Source organism: Cyanistes caeruleus, chromosome 4 (assembly GCF_971803275.1).
Source record: "Cyanistes caeruleus chromosome 4, bCyaCae1.hap1.1, whole genome shotgun sequence".
NCBI classification, from domain to species: Eukaryota; Metazoa; Chordata; class Aves; order Passeriformes; family Paridae; genus Cyanistes; species Cyanistes caeruleus.
The window spans coordinates 17,235,591-17,244,790 of NC_141704.1; positions in this window are offsets into that span (position 1 = coordinate 17,235,591).

Consider the following 9,200-nt stretch of genomic DNA (forward strand, 5'->3'; position numbering starts at 1 on the left):
GCTGTGGGTGCCCCATTCCTGGAAGAGCTCAAGGTCAGGGGTCTTTGAGCAAGATGATGTTCCTGCCCATGACAAGGACATTGGAGCTAGATAATCTTTAAGGTCCCTTCCAACCCACACAATTCTATGATTAATTCTATGATAATCCATGGTTTTGAGTAATCTAAGTCATGTAGTGATATTTTTAGAACACAGGGATGAATTTAATTAATTTTGAAAACCATATCTGCCATATATTCCATACTCTAATAAGGCTTTTTGTTGTTTTGCAACACTTAAAAAATTTAGTTAAATACATGTGCATGTAGGCAGGACTTATTGATGCTTTTTTTCTTTGTCCTCACTTAGTCTTACTGCAGATAGGGCAGAAATCACAAAATACTGATATATTTCCAATTAAAATCAATTTATTCTGCCTTCCAATAGGATTCTGCACAAAGTGGCACATAATACTTGTTTATAAAATGGGTTAATAAACCTAACCTTACTATTAAGTCAACAAGGCTATCTGGACTTGATGGTTTCAGAGCAGAGGTTAATAAACACATGATTAGTCTGTTCCTGAAATGTTTAATGCTTAACTTTGGAAAGGATGACATCTTGAGTCATTGAGTGTATTTGCTTCTAAAGGCTTTTGAAGGAACAATCAGAACCCCTTAGGATTTTAGACCGTGACAAATTCCTTGATAACTATTTGCACAAAAAAAGTGTTAGGATTTGCAAGCACATAAAGTGCTCTTTGGACTTGCTAACTCTAATCAAACAGGCTTCATTTCTAGAGGGTGCTTGATATAACATTCTTTATAATTAAAATACATTTCATTCCAAGTACAAACTCTGTTCTTGGCCTTCAGAAGCCAGAAGGCAGTAGGACAGTGTTAATGAAGGTAATTAGCTAAAGCATTGGTTAAGATTTAAAAGGATATTTTTATCTAGCAATATCTGGATATGCCATTTGGTATACTTCTAGATTTGTGGTTTTTGGTTCTTTTAGTTTGCATATGGAGTAATCTTTTGCAAAATTTGCTGTCAAATCAAAAATTATTTTTGATTAATAAACAGTGGGTTTTTAAATTTCTGTTAGAAAGGAGATTACATATTAAAAAAAAAGGTGAAATTATTTTTAAACAATCTGCTAGTATTTATAACATTATTACAGATATCATAATGCTGTTGTCATTTAATTTATTGACTCTGACTCACTGGTCTTTGGCTAAAAGCAGAATTTAAGCTATTGAAAAGAGAATATCTTAGAATCTTTTACTTTCCTCTAGTTTTAGTTTCCTGTTAAGGTTAAGACTTTTTGAAAGACATACCTTCTGGATAAAACATTAGCTGTCACCAGACTTGGACTCTGATGATTTAAATGGTCCAGGTTGTAATTATGGATCCTGGAATAGTTTGTTTTTCTCCCTCTGTTTCATAAATTAAAATGCACAATATGAACATAAATTAAGGGTTGCTTGCAAATAACAAAACCTGAAGCCAAACCTATGATAAACTTCAAATATGGAAAAAGTATCCATAATGTTATTTGTATATTATATGATAACTGACACATCCATAACTACAGAATTAAAAATAAATAATATATAAACAGACCAGAAAGTCTGATACTGCAGTTTCAGAGACACAGTAGGGAGAAAAAAAAAAGTCAGTCTTTGCAGATTCTTACTTTTCATATAGTCTTGGAGTGAAAAAAAATTATATGTTTACCACCAATGGAAAGTATTACTGATGTTCTTTGCCTTTTCCATAGCTTCACTGTATGCATTTGGGAAGTTGTGAAAAAAGACTAAAAGCTGCTACACAAAGGAGGCTGTGTTTATATATTTATCTGTTTCATCATGGAGGTGAGCTTGCTGGGCATGAACAGTGTTTGAAAATAAATTATCTAGACATAGTGAGAATAGCACCATAACCCTAAAAAAGTATGTCTGTCAGCAGGCATTTCCAACAAACATATCCTTGGAGGAAAAAGGCTCCACCCATGACTCCACATCAACTACTCCCCAAAGAAACCACCTTAGAGATTTAAAATTTTGCTTGTTCTGTGTTTCACAGCGACTTCTTGACAATGAAGTGGAGACAAACCTCAGTGGCAAAGAAAGTGCTTATTAATGGTTAATTATGGAATTGCCCCCTAAGTGGAATTCAGAATTAAGAAACTTACTCTCCATACACATTTATGAAGACAGTTAATTGTTTTAAAGTTGGATAAAACCTCCCAAGAGAAGAGTAGCCAAGGCATGTTGACAATATATTTTGAAAATCCTACCCAGATACTGCAGCTGCAGGGGCAGACGAGTACTTCTATTCACTTATGATCCCTTGTAGATCATTTTTATCCAGACATAACTTTTTACTACTGAGAGGGCATGGTTTCCTCTTGTCCTGTCACTTGTTACTTGGGAGAAGAAACTTCCTCCCCCCTGGCCAAAACCTCCTTTTGGGTAGTTCCAGGGAGCAAGAAAGTCTCCCCAGAGTCTCCTTGTCTCGAGGCTGAACAATCTGATACTGAAGAAGGGAAAGAGGAGTCCGACTCATGAGGAAGCAGGAGCGTCAGAGACAATGTGGTGAACAGACTGTAATTCCCACTTCCCTGCTGCCACGGATCACTGGGAAGAAGGAGGAGATACAGAATTCTTGAGTAAGGTTAAGCGTGGGAAGAAGGGAGAGTGAGGGAAGGTGTTTCAAGATTTGGTTTTTATCTCACATTATCTCGCCATGATTTGACTGGTAACAATTTTAATTAATTTTTCCCCAAGTTGAATGTGTTTTGCCATGATGGTAATCAATGAATATCTCACTCTTCTTACCTGACCAATGAGTTTTGCATCTTATTTTCTCCATTCCCCTGTCCAGTTAAAGAGGACAAGTGATAGAGCAGCTTTAGTGGGCACCTGGCATCCTGCACCTACCACAACCTGAAGACCCTTCAGCAGATGTAAGAATTTAGCTGCTGGTCCTGCAAAGCTGCATGAATATTTTACACAAGTTGCAATAAGAAAATGCATGTCTATATAATTATGTATGTGTAATTATTTCAGGCTTGGAAAGATACAGGCCAGATACAAGTATTCAGGGGAGTACTTTAGTGTGGACAACTGGAAACTCCACTAGCTTTATAAGTAAAGACTCCAGAAAAGAACATAACCACATAAAAATTCAAGGTTATGAATGGACTCAAGGACTTGAAGGAAGATTTTAGGTGACACTGCCAGCTGTGAGGTGAGAATAGATTTTAGCTATGTAAATCAACAAAAGAAAAAAGTACTCACAAAGACATAAGAATTTCAAAAGTTTTACTTTAATTCATTGAGGAACTAGAGACAGAACTGTTACATGGACTGAATGATGGGGGAGGATTATATGAAATGTGTCCCAGAAAGAACAGATAGAAGTGACAAATGGAGGTGAGTTTGAATTGAATGCTATAAAATATAAAAAATACTATTATGTTTTCAGATAAGTACTGATGCTTTATAGAGATAATTTAGGTTATGACTGATTTTAGGAGTAGAGACATATGTTGAAATAAAAGTAATATAAAATGAACATATGAAACATGTATATATTAAAATTTGAAATTTTAAAAGGGAGAGGAGACAGTGAAACAATGTGTCCTCAAGATCAGAAAAAGTGACCCAAGTAGAGGTTGACATTTTCATAGTCAATGCAGTATATAAAACAAAAATTGTGCAACTGCTAAATTTCACTGTGGTCACTTCATTTGTGTTTGTCCAAAACTTTTCCAGTCAGGCATAAGTACTGGAATGAATGTTTAATTTCAAGCAGGCCATATCTGAAGGGATTATTTACAATGAAATGTAATGATATTGAGGAAGGAATCAATTAAGGAGAAATGTTTAGTGTTTTAAAATTTTACAGTGGATGGTTTTATGTAATAACTTAATGTCATATAATTAACAACTTAACTGTTAATAAACACTCTAGAATTACTAGATAAATCTTTCTTTAAGGGCTATCAAACGAAAAAATAAAATTGTGAATTTCAGACCTTGAGAAAAAAGACAAAAAGACAAAAAGGATATTAAAAATGCAGAAAAAGATTAAATAGAAATCTGAGAAGAATGACGAAAACAGTAAAAAGATAAAGGAGATATTAGAAAGGAAAGAGATAATTGAAATAGATATGCGTATTAAGAGATGCTAACCACATTTCTAAAAAGATTTTGAACACTGCAAAATAAAAGATCAGTGAAGGATGAAGTTGAAAATTTCAAGATCAAATAAGAAACAGAGTAAAAGAGAATAGAAAAAGAGATAAACCATTAAATTGACTTTTCTTCCATGAACTGCACAGTATTTATGAGAGAATAAGAAATCATGTCATCTGTTATTAGCTGGGCATCCAGAATCTTGAAGACTTTCAAAAAGGGTGAAAAAATATCATATTTGGACAATTTTTACAAATCTTGAGGGGAAAAATAAAACCTTTATCTTATATTTAGGAAAATTACACAAGACATAGATAGATAGATAGATAGATAGATAGATAGATAGATAGATAGATAGATATAGATATATAGATATATGGATATATAGATATATAGATATATAGATATACACACACACGATGTAGTGTTAATCATAAAGTAGAATTTTCAAGATGACACCTTACAAGTAAAGGACCATGATATGCATGACTGATCTTAAAATACAAGACTAAATAATTATTTTTCTCTTAAATAAAATGAAATAAAATAATTAAAAAAAAAAAGAAGAAAAAGGATTACAAATTTATTAATATGGTCCAGATCCTGAAAAATATATATATTTTTTTTATCCTAACATTACCTAAAAATTCTTATTGTTATTAGGCAAGTTATAAAACACTATGGGAATTGATTCAAAGTTTCTATGTTATATCTTTCAAGGTCTGGACTGTAAGTACTTGTGCAAAAATTCAGAAGAGCTTTGAACATCTCAATTACAGGACCGACTTTCTGTACAATACACAGAGAATGTGAAAAATTGCAGAATATATTCTCCTTGCCTTGAATTTTGAGTTAGAAGTCACCTAAAACCACATGAAATAAAAAGTACCCAAAGTGGATAGAGGAAGAAGCAAACCAACAAATATCATTTATGACACAGGTGCCTAATAAATCCTGTTTCCTTGTTTTAATCACAGTTCTCATCCTGTAAGTTATGTGTCCATACGTTTTCTTCCCTCAAGAAAACTATGGCAAGTGCTTTCTTTCAGAAAACACCTCATAAAGGATATGATTTCACCGTCTTCATCTTTTATGTAGCTATTTAGGAGGTGATGCTATTTCACATTTCCTTTTTACCTCCCAATACAATATCTTAAAACCCAGAATATACTCTCTGAATTGAGTTATTTTTTGTGCTTAGTTCTGAATATGCTATGCTAGGGATAAAACAAAAAACCTTTTAACTCTTCAGCTTCATTATCCTATGGTATCCATTTACCCATGAAATAATTTAATGCAAGTTCTGATCCCACATCTTGGTTCTATATATTATATTTTTAATAACAACCCCAGGCCCCACCCAACACAACACCCCTCATACCTATAGTATTTAAAGCAAGGACTAGAGATTATTTTTGCTCAGCCAGCACACAAATTTTAACCATAAATATTAGAGTTTTTCTAGCTTCTTCTTTCTGACTCACAAATTTTAAGTTTCATCTAGTTTCAACACAATGTGTTTAATGTCCCATCTTCTTTGAGAGTTTAATCCATAATAGGATACATTCTTTCTAGAAGGTTTGGAAGAGAATTTTCTCAGAGAAAGAGATGAACACCTATCTTGAATGCATTAACTCAGCTCTCACTATGTACTCTTGCAGCTGTGAAAAGTAGTATAAAATATTTTACTTCAGGCATGATCTGTTAGGCTGAAACCAAATTTAACTTTGGTTACCTGTTTTAATAAATCCCTAATTAACAGAATCAGATACTGCCTAAGCACAAACAACAATTTATTTCCCCAAAAGTAGTATGAACATAAAAAAAAAAAAAGTTTTCGTGTAACTGGAAAATTTTAGTATCGAAAAATAAAGTAAATTATTCTGGTTTCAGCTGGAATAAAGTTAATTTTTTTCTTAGTGTCCAGTAAAATGCTGTTTTGGCTTTAGTATGAGACTAGTATTGCTGACACACTGGTGTTTTGGCTGTTGCTGAGTAGTGCTGACCCTAAGTCAGGGGCTTTTCACTGTCTCATGCTCTGACAATGAGGAGCACAAGAAACTGGAGGGAGCAGAGCTGGGACAGCTGACCCAAACTGGCCAAAGGGAAACTGCATCATGCAGAGCACCATGGCCAGTCTATAAACTGGGGGAAGCTGGCAGAGAGGAACTGATCATTGCTGAGGGATGGGCTGGGCATCAGTCAGTGGATGGTGAGGAATTGTATTATTTGTTGCTTGTTTCTTTTGGTTTTATTTCTCTAGCTCCTTCTTTTTGTTGTCTCCATACTACTACTACTACTACTACTACTACTATTACTAATAATAATAATAATAATAATAATAATAATAATAGTACTACAATTCTTAAACTTTTCTCATCTCAGTGCATGGGGTTTACTATTTTGATTATCCTCCCCATCCCACTCTGGTGGGGGGAAGAGTGAGCAAGAATCTGAGTGGTGTGTAGTTGTTGTCTCAGGTTAAAATGCAACAAGATACCAAACTTTAGACTTTCCACAGTAACATGCCAAGAAAGAAAAGTCATCTGAGCATTACCTGTAAAACAAACTTCAGCAAGTTCATTTTCTATGAACTCAGCCTTTAGCATAAAATCATATTTGGCAATGGAATGCCAAAAGTATGGTAATTCTGCTAGAATTTACCCTGTTTCTTCACATAATTATGTAGTTTTCACTGGGCATGCCTGAAAGTTTAAAAAAAAATTTTCTGTTGCCCTTCTGTCCTTTTGTGTTTACATTATATTTCTTAATTTACATTAATTTCCACTGTCTTTATCTGGAAATTTGTCTCTGTAAACACATTTATTGTGTGAAGCAAAATGTGAAACATTTTAGTATTAAATGGAATTACATGGATAAAATAATCAGTTTAAATAACACTGTAAAGTAAGATGAAAAATGTGAAGTACATTTATTTACTTAAATACCAGTCTTTAAGTTCAATCAAATCTATGTTTTAAGAATATATTCCCATATGATTACCCTTAGGGCAAAATTGCATATAATATACCCTTTCAACTTAATTTATAATATTAATAACAACAGCATAATACAGATTTTGAAAATGTAGATGTTTTTGTACTTAAAATACTGCTTTAGAAAGGAAAAAGGAAGCAGGCGATAATAAATACTGTATGGTCAAAAAAATTATGTGAGGAGTTGTAGTATTACAGAACATAAAGCTCGGTATGATTTTTGGATATAGGACCAATATATTATTACTTAAATTTTCTATATTCTCACATTCATGGAAAAGATTTTTGTTTTCATGTATATCCATTTTTAGATCCCATTTTGAAGTGAAATTGAGAACAGTGTTTGTCTTTCACTTCTTGAACCTTAGAGCACACTGTCTGCAGAAAGCATGGGATTTTGTTTCATTGTTTGTTTGGGTTTTTTCTCTCATGAATACAAGATTGGCTTAATGTCATTCCTTCTATCCCATACCTTGATCAGTTGTAATAGCTGAGTCCTAGCAGACAGCCATCCATCTGGAATTCAGTGCTGCAAAAGAAAATAAGACTATTACGGATTTCTTCTCATCTCTTGCAGTGAGTATTTATATGTGTGTGTAAAAGGCACACAAAAATTAGTCTCACCTGCAGGTGTCTGTAAACCCCTGCCTGCCTGTATCACTCTGATTTTTTTCAGGCAACCTCATCTGTATGAAAAACTCTCTCCAAAGGTGAGGACTGGGAGAAGTGGTGTGGGGAGAGAGGAATTGAGGGAGGGATGGAGAGAGGGAGACAGAGATGTATACACACATATGAACTAATTACTTACAAAGACACACCAAAGACGGGTTAAACAGCACTATTCTTGCTACTCTCTGTAAGATGCCTGAAGAGCCCTTGCTTTTGAAAGAGCTCTTTTGAATCATGTGGGTCCATTTAAAACACCAGAAATAAAATAAAATAAAATTCATCTTTTGAGGTAGCCAGTCCTGTGCTAGAACCTGATTTATGCCATTGATGTGTGTCATTGTTTCCCAAATTTTTTCAGCTTATCCTTTTAGATAGATGCATTTTAAGAAAGATCTTGTTCAGTGAAATTCTTGGTAAAGTTCCCATAGGCCTCAAGGTTACTACTGAATGGGTTTTAAGAAGTAGAATAAGGGAGCCTTGAACATGTTGAAGATTCTCCTTTAACATATTTTATCATGTTTTCCTAATGGAAATCCTGCATCTTGAGTGAATGCATCCACCAGTCTGGTAAATGTGATCATTTTTTCTCAAAAAAAAAATCTTTCTGTCTTTATGCCAGACTTAGGCCACAATAGAAAGTTAATCCCTAAATATCATAGAACCATTGTTAACAAAAGGCCTCGTATCTTGAATTGACTTTACTCTGCAAGTTCTCAGGACTCATCTGCCCTCATCTTGGCTAGAAGTATAAGCTCAGTTTTCCCTTACTAATGCCTAAGCTGCCTGAGCTAGACAATGTTGTTAACAGGAAACATCTGACAAATGGAGGGGACAAAACCCCCAAAATACAGCAGCTTCTTTACTTGATCTTGAGAAAGGCTGATGGGCCATTTCCAGACTTTGACTGGGCTACAGTGAGGAGAAAGCAATGCCTGGTAACAAAAATGAACTCAAACTAACCAAGATCAACGAAGGATAAATTTGACCATGAGTAGCATTCTCTCATTTGAAGAATTCAGGTTGATGTCAAGTCTGATTTTTGAAAGATATGTATCACTGGCTCTAGTACTCAAAGTTTGTGTTCAGTAATTTTATCTTACAGATGAGGTATTATGCATTAATCGGGTAATCTTGACTGCTTAAATATCACCTCAGCCAATAATAATTTTTTTATTTGTAATTTAATTACTTTTTTATTTTTTCCCCAAGATTTTGAAAACGCTAAGAGCATTGCCATAATTTCACATTTTGCATATGCACCTAACGGAAAAGTCTGACTTGCTTGCCTCATAGTAAAACCTTATTTTGATTTAAAAAAGAGCTAGTTTTCCAAAATGATTCACTAATGTGTTAG